The following is an 18,426-nucleotide window of genomic DNA, read 5'->3' as shown; positions in this document are numbered from 1 at the left end:
TTGTGGAACAGCAAATAAATGGCAGTTACAGGCTATTCAGTAGAGCTTGCTATGTAGATTCCTTTGGTGCCATCTCCAGGTTGTTAAGCTCTAAAGTTGTCTCTGGTGGTTAACTTTTGTCTTTCCTGATACAGCGGGTCTTTATCTTTGTAAATCTTCTCAAGTGCCTTCAACTCAAAATAATCCTTACATCAAAGTGGCATGTTTTGGGATGGCATATTCTGGTTTCCCACAGTGGATTTTTAATTTTTCATTTTTGAGACAGGGTCTTACTCTGTCGCCCAGACTAGAGTGCAGTGGTGAGACTGTGGCTCACTGCAGTCTCAAACTCCTGAGATCAAGTGACCCTTCTACTTCAGCCTCCTGAATAGCTGAGACTAGAGGTGTGTGCCACCACACCTGGCTAATTAAAAAAAAAAAAAAGAATTGTAAAAATGGGATCTCCCTATGTTGCCCAGGCTAGTTGCAAACTCCTGAGCTCAAGCGATCCTCCCACCTTGGCTTCCCAAAGTGCTGGGATTACAAGTGTGAGCCACTGCACCCGGCCTACAGATGGATTTTGATGGCTCTGTTTCACAGTGTTAATTTTACCCAATCACTTAGTAACTCTAGATATTTGTGTTTTTTGCTTTTGTTTTTGTTTTTGAGACGGAGTAACGCTTTGTTGCCAGGCTGGAGTGCAGTGGTGCGATCTTGGCTCACTGCAACCTCTGCCTCCCGAGTTCAAGCATTTCTGCTGCCTCAGCCTCCTGAGTAGCTGGGACTACAGGTGCATGCCACCAAGCCCGGCTAATTTTTTTTTTTTTTTAGTAGAGACAGGGTTTCACTATGTTAGCCAGGATGGTCTCGATCTCTTGACCTTGTGGTCCGCCCACCTCGGCTTCCTAAAGTACTGGAATTACAAGTGGTAGCCACCGTGCCCAATCTGTTTGCTCATTTTTAAATTGTGCATTATTATTATTATTATTATTATTATTTTGAGACAGGGTCTTACTCTGTTACCCAGGCTGGAGTGCAGTGACATAATCATGGCTCACTGCAGCCTCGACATCCTAGGCTTAAGTGGCCCTCCTATCTTAGCCTCCCAAAGTGCTGGAATTACAGCTATGAGGGATTACAATAATGCTGGGATTACAGGTATGAGTCACTGTATGAATCTAGTGCATTCCTGTTCTCATCTGTTCTGTTTCCTGAGCCTGAATGTCATAATTTTGTGGGAGGTTCTGGGCCAGTAGCGTGCTCAAAATCTCAGCTACTAAGGAAGCTGAGACAGGAGGATCACTTGAGCTCAGCAGTTTGAGACCAACCTGGACAACATAGTGAGATACTGTCTCTAACTAGAAAAAGAAAAAGGAAAAAAAAAAGAAAGTAACTTTGTGGGAAGAAGAATGTGTTGATTGGACAAATACATGGGGGATGTATGTCGGGAAGAAGAGAACCCGTCGTGTCTTTGAGCATATCCAGTTTCTTACTGGGGCATTCGCTGGCTTGGTGTGGAGAAAATCCCCACTGCAGCTGGCTGATTAGTGCAAGTGTCAGAAGTAAGGGGATAGTTGACACAAATACTCTAGATACGGTTGCTCAATTAACCACCCCAATAAGTAGCCCAAGTCCCTCTTTTCTTTGTATCCAATAACTCTAACATTAGGGTACAGTTCTTTCTTAACTCTATTTCTACTTTTATTTTTGCACTTTTGAAATAGCCTTCTGGTGCAGGACTTTTTTTGCACTGCTGTCAATCTTTTCTTTCTTATCTGCCTTTGGTGTTAAACTTAAAATGATCTTCTGTACTCTCCCTCCCTTCCAAAATTATAAATATTCACCTATCTTCTTATTTTACTATTTTTACAATTTCATGTTTTACATTCAAATCTTTAAGCCATCTGGAATTTATTCTAGTGTCAGCCATGACTTGGGGCCCTAACTTAATTTTTTCTAATGGTGAGTCACTTATACCCACCATGTGTTCCATGTGTGGGCTTTTAAAATGCAGCTCAACCCTAAGAGCTCCATAAAAGCCCAGGAGTTAAGAATAGAAAAGCTAGGACTATAACTCATTTGGCTCCTAATTTCTGCTCCATTACTGCTCACTCTAGGACTCTGGCAAATCTCAGTGCTCCTTAGGGAAAACGCTCTGACCAATGATTTAAGGCTGGGAAGGCTGAGGCAGAGAGGAGGATTTGCAGAGAACCTTCTAGAGGAGGTTCATAGTTGCTGTGTTCCAGCCACTGGGCATGGCCTTGGGGGAAATAGTGGTTCAGCCTTACAAGAAGCTGCAGGAGCCTCAAGCTCTACTCTAAACTCCTTTTTCTTTCTTCAGCCCCAAGTCATTTTCCTACTCACTCAAAGTCCAGCTCCAAGCCAGTGAGGATTAGATGCTCCTCTTCCTGGGCCCTCACTGCATTTTTGCATGTTTCTCTAGAGCTATTTTTGTAATTGTTGACAGGTCTGTCACGGATTAATGAATTAGTTGATTAAGTTATCAGGCATGAAGGGTGCCATCTGCCAGGTGCAGGAGGAAAAACACACCAAAGGATATGGAGTTGCTGCTGCCCATGTAGACCCCCTGAGGGTGTCACGGCACAGTGGTGCCACCATGCCCAGCTAATTTTTGTATTTTTTTGTAGAACAGGGTTTCACCATGTTTCCCAGGCTGGTCTCAAACTCCTGGGCTCAAGCAATCCACCCACCTCAGCCTCCCAAAGTGCTGGGGTTACAGGCCAGAGCCACCAAGCCTGACCTTGAAGTTTAATATATTTTAATTCAATCTACCTTATTAATTAACAAATCAAGTCATCTATAGCCTTACTTACTGTATGGTTTACTGATGAGTCATGTGCTAAGAGAAATGAATTAAAATTTCCTTCTATTATTATATATCTATTTCTCCATGTATTTCCCATTTTTTGCTTTATGAATTCTGATGCTATATTATTTTATGCATAAAAATGCATAACATCTACATCATAGCTTTCAGCTTTTATCATTACAAGGTGTTCTTCTGTGTCTTGTTTTCTGATTTTTCTTTTTTTTTGGTGAATTCAGCCATGTCTGATATTAACATTGTAAGCTCTGTTTTCTTTTTCTTTTTTTTTCTGAGACAGAGTTTCACTCTTGTTGCCCAGGCTGGAGTGCAATGGTGCAATCTCGGCTCACTGCAACCTCCACCTCCCGGGTTCAAGCGATTCTCCTGCCTCAGCCTCCCAAGTAGCTGGGATTATAGGCGTGCGCCACAACACCCAGCTAATTTTGTATTTTTAGTAGAGATGGGGTTTCTCCATGTTGGCCAGGCTGGTCTTGAATTCCCGACCTCAGGTGATCTGCCCGCCTTGGCCTCCCAAAGTACTGGGATTACAGGTGTGAGCCACCGCGCCTGGCAGTAACCTCTGTTTTCTTGCTGCATGTATTTGCATGTACAGCATTTATTTTTGTTTTCTATTTTTTCCTGTCCTTTTACTTTCGCTCTATCTGAGGAACACTGTTTTAGATGTATCTCTTGCATGCGACACTAATTGCATTTTATTTTGTGACTCCAGGAGTTGTTTCTAAAAAGTAAGATTACTGGGTCAAAGGTAAAGAAAGTTTTTGTAGCTCTTAACCCTCATGATCAAATAGTTTTTCACATGTTGGACCACTTTATCTTGTCACCAGCCATTTAGAAGCAAGCCATTTCCCCACCCCTGCCAGCACGACTATTATATTCCTGCTTAAATTTTTATAGGTGAAAATGGGACCTCATTGTTCTTTTATTTGCTTTTCTTGGCTTCATCAAATTTTACTTTAAGTAAGTTAAGATGGAAGAAGGATGAAGTTTGCAAGAAATTTCCCTTTTCAGATCTCTCCAATGAGATTGATGGGTGGTGGGGTTTCTTATTCCTGATTCCCCTGGTGACACTGAATCAATCACTTCCCACAGGCTCCTCAGTCCAGTCCTTGTATTTTTCTAGGAGAATTATCTTTGTCCCTTCCTCACATCCCTGCACCTTGCTTTTTTCCCCTCCCATAGTGAATAGGCACTATAACACAACAGGAAGATATAGGGGAAGCTCAATTGAATGAATTCAACTCCGACCTCCATCAATGCCTAACCATTTGTTAGCTAGCCATTTATCAAACCCTAGCCATTTGGCCAGGCGCGATGGCTCACGCCTGTAATCCCAGCACTTTGGGAGGCCAAGGCAGGTGGAACACCTGAGGTCAGGAGTTCAAGACCAGCCTAACCAACATGATGAAACCCCGACTCTACTAAAAATACAAAAGTTAGCTGGGTGTGGTGGCGCATGTCTGTAATCCCAGCTACTTCGGAGGCTGAGTCAGGAGAATGGCTTGAATCCGGGAGACAGAGGTTGCAGTAAGCCGAGATTGCACCATTGCACTCCAGCCTGGGTGACAGAGCAAGACTCCATCTCAAAAAAAAAAAAAAGTTCTAGTCATTTACTAATTGGGTGATCTATGGCAGTTGCTTAACCTTCTCTGTGCCTTGGTTTTCTGAGGTAATAATTCTCAAGGATAATAAAGATTACAATGGTAATACCCATTGGAGTTTTGCAAATTAACATAAGTAAAGGACAGAGGCCTTTGGAAAATGCTCCTTTCCCCACCCCAATAATGAGGTTTTGGTGGAAGATACTTCCTTCTTACATGACCCTGCTTCTTTATCTACTGTTCTTAGTCCTAGGCCAAGGGCAGGTCCCTGACACAAGGAGAGTCAACCAGAGTCCTTTCCTGGGACTTTTGACATTGGGACTTGAGAAAGGAAGCTTTTGGTGCCTCTTGGGTGAGGAAGTTCTCAAATGTGAGACCCAGGCTACTGGCTGCCGTGTTTCCAGCCTTGAGGAAGCCAGGCTGCAAGAATGAGGCTAATGGGTGGAGAGACAAGCAGATGCTAGAGTCTGGCATTGTTGAAATTGCTGGTTCCAGCTACCCGCAAATGCATCCTATGGGCCAGCCAATAAATATCCAAATTTCCCTAAGCTTGCTTGTGTTGAGTTTCTACTCATTTGCAACCAAAAAAGAGCTTTTGCTGGGTGCAATGGCATGTGCCTGAACCCCAGCTGCTTGGGAGGCTGAAGTGGGAGGATCGCTTTAGCCCAGCAGTTCGAATCCAGCCTGGGCAACATAGTGAGACCCCCTGTCTCATAAAAAAAAAAAAAAAAAAAAAAAAGGAGAGTTTTAATATACCTCTTAAGACATCTTAGGATAGTAAGTCACGAAGTCTCCCATCTGTCTGTCCAGGTCTCTCTGAAGAGCCAAACACTTTGTCCAAGCCCGTCTCTGAGACACACATACACAGGCACACACACACACATAGAATGACAGTAGTTCCCACTCCAACTGGAGGGAGCTGTGGCTCCTGCTCCGCCTGAGCTGCCTGCACATGCCTCTACTTCTCCACACACACCAAAAGACAGCTGTGTCAATGCCCAGGCCTCGGGAACTGCGCTTGCTAAACAGGATGTTATCCCGGAAATCGGTGCCCTTCTCCGTATGCCTCTTGTGCTTTTTTCACTGCCCTATTCAGTAACTCCACAAATATATAATGAGCACCTGCCAAGAACCATGTCAGGCCTGGGGCCACAAACAGTTCCTGCTGTCTTTTGGTGTGTGGGGAACCCGCAGGCTTGTGGGGCTGTCATGCTGTCTGTCAAAAGGCAGCTCCAAGAGAGACAGTGGGATGAGTGTTGAACAGATGTTTCAGCCAAGTGTGGCAGGAGCTCCGAGGAGGCCTCGTCACTTGTTGCCTGGGACAGATGTCTGACTGGTCTGCCTGCCTTCCACCCCAGCCCTCCCTGTGCGCTGCTGCCAGAATGTCTTCCTGAACACAGCTATGCAAGTCCCTCTCCCTCTGCAGGCCTGAGCCCACATTCTTTAGCCTGACAAAATCCTAATCCAGGTTTGCTTCAACCTATTTTCTCAGCCACACCATCCACTGTTCTCCATTCACAAACCTCACTCACAAGTCTAAAGAGTAAAAAGTAAAAGGATCAGTTTGCAAAAATCCACCATAGACACACAGATTGTGTGTGTGTGTAGGGGAAACAGCACACTTGGGATGCATTTGCAGACCTTGTTCCAGGTTCAGGTCTAACATCACCCCCATCCCCGGGAACCCTCCTTGCTTCTCCAAGTGAAATTAACTTCTTCCTTTCTGAATCTGTATAACCCTCTCTGTATACCTCTGTTAGAGCACAGATTGCTCCTACCTTTTTAGGAGTGCACATATTTTTCTTCTGTTTGTGGAAACAGATGGCATCCTATGGAGTATGGTACAAAGTAGGGATTCAAAAGCTGTTTGCTGACTATTTGGAACAATGTGAAACACCGTTTGCCATTCATCAGATAGATTCTGGCTGCTGAAATGCCCGAGTTCCTGTCATGAGCTGGCTTTACCTACTCCTTTGCCCAGTGCACTCTGAGGATGGTGTTTTCACTCCTGAGCTGATCTCCTGCATTGTTACCTCTGTCTAATCTGTCATTTGCCATCTTCTTGTGAACCTGTGTCCACTGAAGTTTGAATTCCCAGCCTCTCTCATTTATTCCTTTATTCAGGAAACCATTATTGATGCCTCATTGGTGGCCAGTTCAGTGCTCACTCTCAGGAACAAAAGGTTGGTGTCCTGCCTTGGGATCCCTGACTTGGGAAGGGTCGGGATGAGGTGGAGAGAAGATGAAGACATGAGTGAAGAGATACAAGGAGAAGTGATGTGGCCCTAAGAGAAGAGCAGGGAGAGTGCTGAGGGGGTCACAGCAGAAGGCTTGGGTTGGAGAATATGGGCTAGGGAAAGTTGTTGACACACCCACATCCATACCAACTAAATTCTCTCTTCCCCTACGCTCCTCAGCATATTTTAACTGGGCCCTTGATTGCCATAGCTGCAAGCTCTGGCTTCCCAATTCCAGGACCTGTGCTGATGGAGTCAGGAAACATTTGAATAGCCTCAGTATAGCTTATTCTACCGCCCTCCCCAACCCTACTACCCATTCTCTCCTATTTCATCACACAGAAACACACACATCTCAAGAGCTCAACACTAATCCCTCCCAGACCTGGGATCTGGAATGCTACCCCCTGGACTCTCTCGAATCACCTCTGCTGCAGTTTATACCCAGGACACTGGGCTCAGGTAACCACTCAGGCTCCTGAGCTGCGTGGGGGACCTGCTTTTCCTGTCCCTAGGGTTTGGGGCCCACTACAGGCATCTGTGATGTCCCTAAATTATTACAGGGGCTCTAGATCTATTGGCCAATTTGCTAAGGTGCTTTGCCTCTGTTTCTCTGGGTTCCTGGTCCCACCCCAGGCACCTCCTCCACCTTCCTGCGTGCAACCACTCCCCTCAGCAAATGTGTGAGGCTGCCAGACCCCGCTGAAGAGCTGTAGGCCCTGCTGGCAGGAGGCGGGCTAGCTCCAGAGAGTTGGCTAGAGGGGAACGCAGCAGATCACATTTCTTCAGTTCATGCCAAATAGTATTCAGACGTAGCTTTTCAGACAGACACAAATTGCGCATCTAATGAACACAGAAGGGCTAATCCCAGGACGTTTATCAAAGTGGGGAAAGATGAGAGAAAGTACAGTCACAAGAGGCCTTTGAGAGCCAACTCAGTGTGGCTGGTGCAGAAGAGGTGGTGAGACTTCCATGCACTCCTGGGGTTTTCTCCGTAGAGGGCCTGAAACCCAGCACCGGGGCTTTGGGATTTGCTGTCATTGGGACATACAATGCCCACATTAGTGTATACACTTCTCTGTGGTGAACAGCGATTAAGAAATCTATGTGGGCCAGGTTGCCTTTGTGAGCAGACAGCCCTCACCCCCATGTGACAATTGTCAGGTGGGAGAGCTGGCTGCAAGGACTCCATCAGCTGCCCCCACTGTGTATGCACAAAACGTGCTCATGCCTCTTCCGTATTTGCAGGGTTCTTAGGGGACAGTCCCTCCTGGCCTGGAACTTCTTGCTGACAAGTGTAAGAACATGGGGACCAGAGACACAGGGTCCTCTGCTCATATCAGAGGGCTGGCCAAGTAACTGAAGTCCTTTGACAGCCCCTTTCCTGCTAGGCCCTTCAAACTAGCTCCATGAGCTTTCCCCTGCAGGGATTCAGCCTGGAGATTACAGAAGTCAGGCCCTGGTCTACGGCCAGAGAGAGGAAGGACTAGGTGAAGCCTCTGCAGGCAGCCTGGGTCCTCCCACTGCCTGTGCAGAAACTGGGCCATACCACTGGTGCTCTGACATGTACCCAACAGAGTGGGAGGTGGGCCATGGGAAGGAGGAGGCAATGACTAGATTAGGGTAAGGGTGTGAAAGTAACTGCTGACTTTTATATGGTCAGAATATTTTAAAAATTAAAGCTGAGAGAATAAAACTTTCTATAGGGCCAGACTATAGCCTCAGCTGGCAGGGACTCTGTGGCCCCAGAGCTTGATGGGAACAAGGTGCCTTCTGGCATATGGCTGGTCCTAATACAATCAGGAAGCCAAGGGGAATTCCCAGGCAATACTCCCATGATCCCATGAGGCACATGTGCTATTTTGGTATTACTTTCCAGATAAGACACTGTGAAGTTAGACAACATGCCCAGGTCACCCAGTTCAAGACTGGGAGGCTTCAGAATCTAATCTGACTCATATTGCACACAGGCCTATGGAGAGATATGGGGGTTTCAGGAATATCTGGTTGTGTGGGAATCCTTAAGAGGGTAGGGTTTGGAGGTCTGGGGTCCTCAGGGTTGGGATGCTATCTTCAGGGCACAATGCTCAGGCAGTTTCCACTGAGGACCTGGGGTCTCTATAATTAGAGTGACTAACCCTACCAGTTTCCCCAGAACTGAGAGGGTTCTTGGGATTTGGGACTTTTTGTTTTAAAACTGGGATGGTCCTGGAAAAGGCAGGACAAGTTGGTCGTCTACCTGGAACAAAAGGACCAGGCACAGATCATCGCCATGGACTTCAGGACCCACCTGCAGCTCAGCCAAGCCACACATCCCCAGGCTGGGGACCTGGGGAGTGGCATGCTGATTAGGGAAATGGCAGAGTGGCAGCCAGCTGGGAACAGCTCCCCAAGTCACTTGGGAGGGCCAGGCTGTGACTACAGGTGGCAGGAAAGCAGGGCTACCAGGGCCCCAGAGCTTGACTGGAACAAGGTTCATTCTGGCATGGCTGATCCCACACAAACAGGAAGGCTGAGGGGAATTCCCAGGTAAGGCTCTCCAGACAGGCAGGGAGCATGAACCAGGTGGCTTCCACTCTGCCTGCAGAAAGGAAATTTCTTTGCTGGTTCCTGAAACTTCATTCCTATCAGGAATAGCCTGCCTCCTACCTACCCACCTGGGGGACCCACACTGACCTGCATTTCTAGGCTCTTACCCTTCTCTTCCTCTCTGACTTCGTCCTGCTTGTAGAACTGTGTTTATTTCTCAGTTTCTTTCCTTTTTGTTTGTTTGTTGGAGACAAAGAGTTTCACTCTGTCGCCCAGGCTGGAGAGTGCAGTGGCCCAATCTCGGCTCACCGCAACCTCCACCTCCCAGGTTAAAGCGATCTTCATGCCTCAGCTTCCTGAGTAGCTGGGACTACAGGTGCCCACCACCGCCCCCGGCCAATTTCTGTACTTTTAGTAGAGACGGGGTTTCACCATGTTAGCCAGGCTGGTCTCGAACTCCTTACCTCAAGTGACCTGCCCACCTCAGTTTCCCAAAGTGCTGGGATTACAGGCGTGAGTCACTGCGCCCAGCCAGTCTCTTTGCTTTTGAAGATCTGAAACTCACTGGTGCAACACTTGGAAGATTTTTAATATAAGGGGATTGAGTTCTAAGGCACAGAAACCATGGGAAGAAATGCTGATAGGCTTCAGGAAAGACCAGAATGGGGGCAAGGAAGCCTTAGGAACGTGGGCATTTCTCTTTCATTTCTATGTCCACTTCTCTTTCTGTGGTCTGTTTCGTTCTCTCAGCTTTCTTTGCTTCTCTGTGCATTGGCAGAAGGTGGAATGTTTACATCATCTCAATTCCAGCCACACCCAGGGCCAACTAGCTTTCCAGAATCTCAAATCTAAATTCTCAGGAGAAATCATCTGATTAGACCAACTTGGGTCAGATGCTCACCCCTGGCTCAGACAGCTGTGGCTGGGGGCTGGGAGCAAGCAGTACTGACATGGCTACACAGGACCCTTCCTAAAGAGGGGCAAGTTTGTGGAGAAAGGAGTCGCCCTGAGTTGGCTAGACATGTTCGCTGTCTGTCATATATGTTTCCTGAGCTGGTAGGTAACTGTGCCTTCTCTTCCCAGAGTTTATAAAATTTCTTTTGTGGCTCCCTGGTGGTTGGCTCGATGTTAGTCTCACTCTGGAATATTTAAAAAATTAATTTGGATAACTGTGGTAAGCTACTTAACAAGCCAGGTCTTAAACAGTATGGCCCATTATCTCTACCTTATACAGCACTCAATCATTATCTCCTTTGCATGATGGTTTAGGGCCTTGCAGCTCAAAGTGTGATCCATGGATCAGCATCACTGGTATTGCCCAAAAGCTTGTTGGAACTCCAGAATGCAGTTCCTACCTACTTGAGCAGAATCTGCATTTTAACTGCTCCCCAGGTGATTCACATTAAAGTTTGGTGAGCACCTGGAGGAGGTTCTTGTCTTTTCTCTCTTATTAGATTGAAAATTCTGAGAGCAAGGACTCTACTTAGCAAACCTCAATTGTCCACTTCCTATGTGTAAAGTACCTGGCTTTGTCTTGCAGGCAACAGAGCTTATCAAATGCAGTTATGAGCGAATTTTAAGCTGAGGATGGTGGTTGAAGAGGGTAAATTAATTACAAGAGTCCACCCTTATCCTTGGGTATGTGTTCTCAGACCCCCAGTGGATGCTGGAAACTGCAGATTGTATTGAACCCTACATACATCCTATGTTTTTTTATTTGATAACCAAAATTTGGTTATCTGTTTGATAACCAAAACAGATAGCTACTAATGGGTAACTATCTAATAAGCAGGAAAGGTACACAGTATGGATAAGCTGGAAAAAGGGATGATTCATGTCCTGGGTAGGATGGCAAGGAATGGGGCAATATTTCATCACACTATTCAGAGCAGTGTGCAATTTAAAACTTATGAATTTTTTATTTCTGAAATTTTCCATTTAATATTTTAGGCCACGGTTAACCTCCAGTAACTGAGACATCAGAAAGCAACAGATAAGCAGGTACTACTGTACATGTTATCTGAATTTTGCTTTAAACTAATCCTGCAGGAGGTGGAGGGAAGTTGGGGCTATAGATGAAATAAACATGGCTAAATATTGATTTTTTTGAAGTGAGGTGATGGGAACTTGGAGACTTACACTATTTTCTCTATTTTTGTATATTTTTAAAATTTTCCACAATAAAAATTATAAGAAAGGAATGGTTGAAGACATTGTAAGAGATCATCTCGCTTCTCAAAATAAGTTAGTTTCCTAGCCAAATGAAGTAAATCTAAGGCACTAAGAGAATTTCCAAATGAAATTGCTCAATCCTTGTCAGAGACTTTTGGAGGATGAATACAGTGGGGAGAAGTTTGGAACATTAGTCATGTGTAAATGCTTTTCTAATTTTGCAAAAGGAGTGGTAATCAGTTTCTTTCTGTCACTTCAAATCAGCTTATGGGGGGAAAAAGGGAGGAGTAATTCACCAGGTCACATAACTGGTCAGCCCAGGGGGAGTCTGATACAGCACACCAGGGTGCAACCCTCTAGCTTCCTTGTTGGCTTAATTCTCAGACAGGCTCTTTCCACATAATGGCTGTAATGAGACAGATAGCGTACCTCCAAAATTCATTTCTATCCGAAACCTCAGAATTGAGCTTATTTGGAAATAGTCTTTGCAGATGCAATTAGTTAAGTCAAGATGGGGTCATACTGGATTAGGGTGAGCCCTAAGTCTAGTGATTGGTTTACTTATAAGAGGAGAGGACACATCAACAGGAGAAAATCATAGGCAGAGAGAAGGCCATGTGAAGATGGAGGCAGAGATTAGAATGATGCCATTACAAGCCAAGGAATGTCAAGGATGGCTGCGAGCCACCAGAAGCTAGAAGAGGCAAGAAATAATTCTTCCTTAGAGCTTTCAGAAGGAGCATGTCCAGCCTGGGCAACGGAGTAAGACCTCGTCTCTACAAACATTTTTTTAAAAAATTAGCTGGGCATGGTGCATATGCCTGTGATACCAGTTACTAGGAAGGGTGACAGAGTGAGACCCTATCTCAAAAAAAAAAAAAAAGAAAAGAAAAGAAAAGAAAAGGAAGAAGAAACATGTCCCTGCTGACACCTTGATATTTTGGACTTTTAGCCTCCAGAACTGTAAGAGAATCAATTTCTGTTGTTTTAAGCCACGAAGTCTGTAACAATTTGTTAGAGGAGTCCTTGGAAACTAATATAGCACCCTTGCTAACTCCAGACTGGCCATTCCAGATGAAAGGAAAAGTCTTTTACTCAACATTTGCAGCAGAAGTCCTGGGAGAAGAAGGGACATTGCTCATTAGTCCTTCTTGGGCCATATGTTGATCCCTGAACCAATCAATTGTGGCCAGAAGGGTATAGTGTTCTGATTGGCCAGATATAAGTCACCTAGGCCATAGCGACCCCATAGTTAGCCTCTTCTAATCACATGGGGAAGAGTGGGAATCTCTAACAGAAGGAGTAATGTTAAGGAGGAAGCAGACAAAATCAATACCTGTCCATTACAGGAAGAAGTTGATTCTGCAAACTACACTCTTATCTAAGAATAGTGTGTGTGTGTGTGTGTGTGTGTGTGTGTAATGTGTAAGACAGGGTCTTGTTCTGTTGCCCCCCAGGCTGGAATGCAGTGGTGCAATCACATCTCACTGCCACCTCAACCTCCTGGGCTTAGGCAATCCTCTCACCTCAGCCTCATGACTAGTTGCGACTACAGACACATACCACCACCAAGCCTGGCTAATTTTTTTATTTTTAATAGAGACAAAGTCTCACTATGTTGCCCAGGCTGATCTTGAACTCCTGGGCTCAAGCAATCCTCCTGCCTCGGCCTCTTGAAGTGCTGGGATTATAGGCGTGAGTCATTGTGCCTGGCCAAGAATAGACTTTTAAAGATGTAAAGGAAGTGGAGATTTCTCAGAACAAGCCAGAGCAAAGACTATCATATTTCCTTTTTTAACAGGTCCCTAAACTGCCAGATCACAGAGCTGCATTTGATAGTCTGTTGGCAAACTGAGCCGGCCTTTTACAATCTGTGGCATATTATTCCTGTGACTAAAGAGGAAAATATGGGTTGGATAATAGTACAATTAAAGGGAAATTGAACTTTTTAAAATGACTGGAGCGAACCTTTGCCATTATACTTGTCCACTCAGCATGAAATCCCCCATCTTATTTAGGAAGAATTTTCCAGTGTATGTAGTACTGGAGGGCTGCAATGCCCTAGCTCCCACCATGGAGGCAGAAAGGGGAAGATTCATTCCTCCCCTACCTGGCAGCTAGGGCTCAAGCATGTGAATTGGCTCAGTCATTCCCACTGAAGACTCTGAATTCTGAGGAGCGATTCTAAGAGGCAGGAGTGGTGTAGAAATTATTCATGGAGGCAGCAGCAGCATGAACGGTCCTGTAGCAGTGGTGTTAAATAATCATGGGCAGTGGTGGCCATGGCAGAGCAGTGTTATAACTGACTGTTTTCATAGTCAAAACCATTGTCTCAGAAGACACTGATGAAAGTATGATATTTGACATTACGGAGATGATGGTCCTGCTCTATTCTGTTGCTTAGACCCTGGCTGGAATGCTGCATTCAGTTATGGACCCTACTAAATGCCCAGGGAGTCAAAGCCCAATCAAAGAATAATAATCAGGATAGGGAAGGAACTCAACAAGGAAGCATGAAGAACAATGGAAATGGAGCTGGGCATGGTGGTGTGTGCCTATAATCCCAGCTACTCAGAAGGCTGAGGTGGGAGGATCACTTGAGCTCGGAGTTCAAGACCAGGCTGGGCAACATAGTGAGACCCCATCTCTTTAAAAAAAAAGGTAGAATTGATAGGTAGCCTGGTGAGGAGTTGTCTTCAGCTTGGGAGAAGGTACATGGCTGATCTCTTTAAACAGCAGAAAGACCATCACGTGGAAAATGATTCAGTTTATTCTCTGGCTCTGAGGAACAGACTTGATATTACTGACGAAGTTATAGACATGAATTTTAGCTTAATGCAGATGTTCCTTTATTTACAATGGGCTTCATCCCAATAAACTCATCGTAAGTTGAAAATATTGTAAGTTGAAAATGCACTTAACATGTCTAAGCTCCCAAAGATCACAGTTTAGCCTAGCCTTCCTTAAATATTCTCAGAACCTTTACATTAACCTATAGTTGGGCAAAAGCATCTAACACAAAGCCTATTTTAAAAACAAAAGGTTGGCCTTCATATGTTGCTAGCCTGGGAAAAGATCAAAATTCAAAATTTGAAATACAGTTTCTACTGAATGCATATTGCTTTTTCACCACTGTAAAGTCAAAAAGTCGTAAGTCTAATGGCAAGTCAGGGACTGTCTGTATAAGAAGGCTTAATAGTTGGGTCAGTGATAGCCACAAGGGAGCAGGCTGCCTCATGACATAGCAAGCTCCCTGTCACTGGAGGTGTGCACACAAAGCCAGGAGAACTCTCAGAGAGTGTATGGTGTGTGGAAATCCTCACTGGATGAAGTTAGGTTGATGTCCTTCCATATTCTCTCTAATGCTGAAATCTGATGAAGTCCATAGTGCAGGTTGGGAACAGCAGGAAACTGGAGGAAAAGAGACCAGAGATACTACAAATTGTGAATTGTTCTGGAGCACAATTCCCAACCACCATTCTAGCTCCAGAAAAAGAAAAAGTCATGGAGGGTTGCATTATTCCTAATTCTTTACCACTCCCTATATCCAGTCCCTTTGCCATGTAACTTTGAAATTTCTCCCACTAGAGGCAGAAGATGATAATGTTGGGTTGGCCAACTTGTTTTGGCTGATAGAATGTGGGTGGAAGTGACCACTCCAACCACAGGCCTTATGAAATATTGGGGCATTTTGCTCACCCATCTTGTGCCATGTGAAAAACATGCCCTTGGTGGGCATCACAGAAGATATAGAGACACATGGCATAGACTAACCTAGCCAACCTACAGAGCTACTACATCCTTAATCAGAGCTGTCCCAGCCAATCCATGGACACCTGAGAGAGAAATACATGCTTTATTATTGTACAGCACTTCAATTTGGTGGTTATTTGCTAAGCAGCATTATTATGGCAATAACTAATTAGCAATTAGTTATGGGATATTCCAACATTTTTAAGATACAGCAATTGAAGGCAGTTACCAGGCTTCTGTTGGCCTTTCTAGGATCTGAGAAAGCAGCACTTGAGGCAAATAACCCATCCCAACAGACTGTAGATGTATCCTGTCTACAGTCTCGATACATATGTTAGGTATAGATGTTGCTGGAAATGGATGACCAAAGTCACTGAGCAGGGCCTGGGCCCAGTGCTATGGTACCTTTGTACAGGCTGGGATAAAGGGGTGAGAGGAGGAAGCAGATCCACTTCGGGTCATGAGAACAAGTATAGTTGAGCACTCAGAACAAAATATAGATGGTAATACTATCCTGACAGGCAGTTTATTTGTGTTGTGACGGATTAAAAACGGCCACAAATTCTTTCCTACATCTCTTATCAATATGTGGAGTCTATTTCCTCTCCCCTTGAACCTAGGTTGGTGCTGTGACTTATGCAGACCAATAGAATGTAGCTATGTATCACTGTATAACTTCTGAGGCTTGGCCTGAAGAGATCTTCTCGGCCAGGCACAATGGCTCACGCCCGCAATCCCAGCACGTTAGGAGGCCGAGGTGGGTAGAAAACTTGACCCCAGGAGTTTGAGACCAGCCTGGGCAACATGGCAAAACCCCATATCTACTAAAAATACAAAAATTAGCTGGGCAGGGTGGCGCACACCTGTAGTAGCAACTAGTCAGGAGGCTGAGTTAGGAGGATCATCTGAGCCCAAGAGGTGGAGGTTGCAGTGAGCCGAGATCACACACCACTGCACTCCAGCCTGGGCAACAGAGTGGGATCCTGTCTCAAAACAACAACAACAACAAAGTATTCTGTTCTCTCCTATGCATTCAGAATGCTCCTTCTGAGAACCCAGCTGCAAAGCTGTGAAGAGACCCAACCAACTCTGTGGGGGCAGACCTGGAGGAGGAGAAGTGAGACACCTGGCTAACAGTTCCAGCTGAGCTTCCAGTTGGCAACTAGCACCAACTTTCAGCCATGTGCGTGAGGTCATTTGTACCTCCAGACTTTCTACCACCCCAGCCAACACTCTGTGAAGCAGAAAACCATTGGGTTAATGGGTAACACACGTAATTGTAAGAAATAATAAATTGTTGTTTTAAGAGATTCATTTTGAGTAGGTTTTTTTTTGTTTTGTTTTGCATAGCAATAAATCAGGCATTGGCAAACTTTCCGTAAAAGATCAGATAGTCAATATTTTAGGTTTTGCAGGCCAGATGATCTCTGTTGCTACTAAACTTTGCCATCACAGTATGAAAACAACCATAGAAAATACACAAACAAAAGAACATGGCTGAGTTCTAATGCATTTTCACTTACCAAAACAGATGGTGGGGTAGGTTTGGCCATGCAAACTAGTTTCCCAACCCCTGCAATAGATAATTAAAACAAATTAACACCCAGAAGTGGGTAGCTTCCATAACAAAAAACTAAAACATATAACATTGACTTTGGAATCAGGAAGCTTCAGAATCCTGAAGTGTAGGAAGGAGGATGACAGCACAGTGAGGAAGTTGTTGGGAGGTTATTCAGGACCTAAGTGACATAGTGGTAACGTAGTAACGCGGATAAAAGAATTGAACTTGCCGCCTTGGTATGGAGATTTCTAGGCAAAATGTTCAAAATGCCAACTTACTCCTTTTAGCTGCCTGTGAAGAAGTACAGGAAGAAGAAACTATTTTGTTTCAAGCAAAATTTTGAGAAACTATAGAGGGTCCAGGGCATTATCTACAGCCAGAAAAAAAAAAATGCTCAAAGTAAATTAAAACCTGAGGAAATATTAATTCCAAGACCTTCCCTGTAAAATGGGGACTTAAGGTCAAGGATGTGGCTGTAAGACTTTTGTTGTTGTTTCTCAAATGTTATATTAGTTATTTTTTGTACTCTATTAGTATATTATTGACATATACTAATATATGGGTAGCAATTTAAAAAGAAATTTAGATTCAGGGGTACAGGTTCAGGTTTGTTATATGAGTATATTGCATGATGCTGAGGTTTGGGCTTCTATTGATCCTATCACCCAGTAGGTAGTACCCGATAGGTAGTTTTTCAACTCTTGTCCCCCCACCTCTGTTGGAGTCCCCAGAGTCTATTGTTCCCACCTTTGTGTCGTGTGTACTCAATGTTTAGCTCCCACTTATCGGTGAGAACATGTGGTATTTGGTTTTCTGTTCCTGCATTAATTTGCTTAGGATAATGGCCTCCAGCTGCATCCATATTGCTGCAAAGGACATAATTTTGTTCTTTTTTATGGTTGTAAGACTGTTGAGATCTCAGAAAGACTTAAAACAGTGCCTTCTAAACCTCTCATGTAGACTAAAGTGCTTCTAAGAGTCTTAAAGGTTTGGTCCACAGCACTGTAATTCACAGCCTAAAGGAGGGAAGGGCTTATCTCGAGATTTGGGGGTATGGTTTGATTAAAAATAAAATTCATGGAAAGTCCAGTTTTTTCCCCTACAAGAATTGTACCAGTGTAAGCAGTAGTGGCTTGAGCTAAAACAGACAATAGTTCAACATGAAAAGAGCACACTGGGTACCCAGTGAAGCATCTTGAACAAGTTAACGACTGTGAACAAAGCCTATTTCTTTTGGAAAAGGAGGAATGACTCAAAGGAAGGGTAGAGATAAGAGCCACAGAGAATCACATTCCCTGCCCCTGGAGCAGGTGGAGTTGGTGACAAGTGCATGGTTAGTTCTCAGATTTGCTAATGACTGCTATGTGCCTCTTATTAATCTCCTATTCTAAATGGGAGTGTCTGTTGTGGTTTTCTTGTCCTTGTATTTCCATTATATGTTAGATGTGTGGGGAAAAAGTCACTTAAGGAGAAGTTGCAAGTTTAGTACAAATAATTTTTTTAGACTACAGTCATATACAGCTTAATCATAAGGATTTTTTTCTGAGAAATGTGTCATTAGTCAATTTTGTTATTGTGCAAACATCATAGAGTGAGCCTAAATCTAGATAGTACAGCCCACTATACATCTAGGTTATATGGTACGGCCTATTGCTCCTAGGCTACAAACCTGCACAGCTTGTTACTGTACTGAACACTGTAGGCAACTGTAACACAATGGTAAGTGTATAACTAAACATATCTAAACCT

The sequence above is a fragment of the Chlorocebus sabaeus genome, chromosome 12 (genome assembly GCF_047675955.1).
Source record: "Chlorocebus sabaeus isolate Y175 chromosome 12, mChlSab1.0.hap1, whole genome shotgun sequence".
In the NCBI taxonomy this organism is placed as follows: domain Eukaryota; kingdom Metazoa; phylum Chordata; class Mammalia; order Primates; family Cercopithecidae; genus Chlorocebus; species Chlorocebus sabaeus.
Note: the sequence above shows the minus strand (reverse complement) of the source record.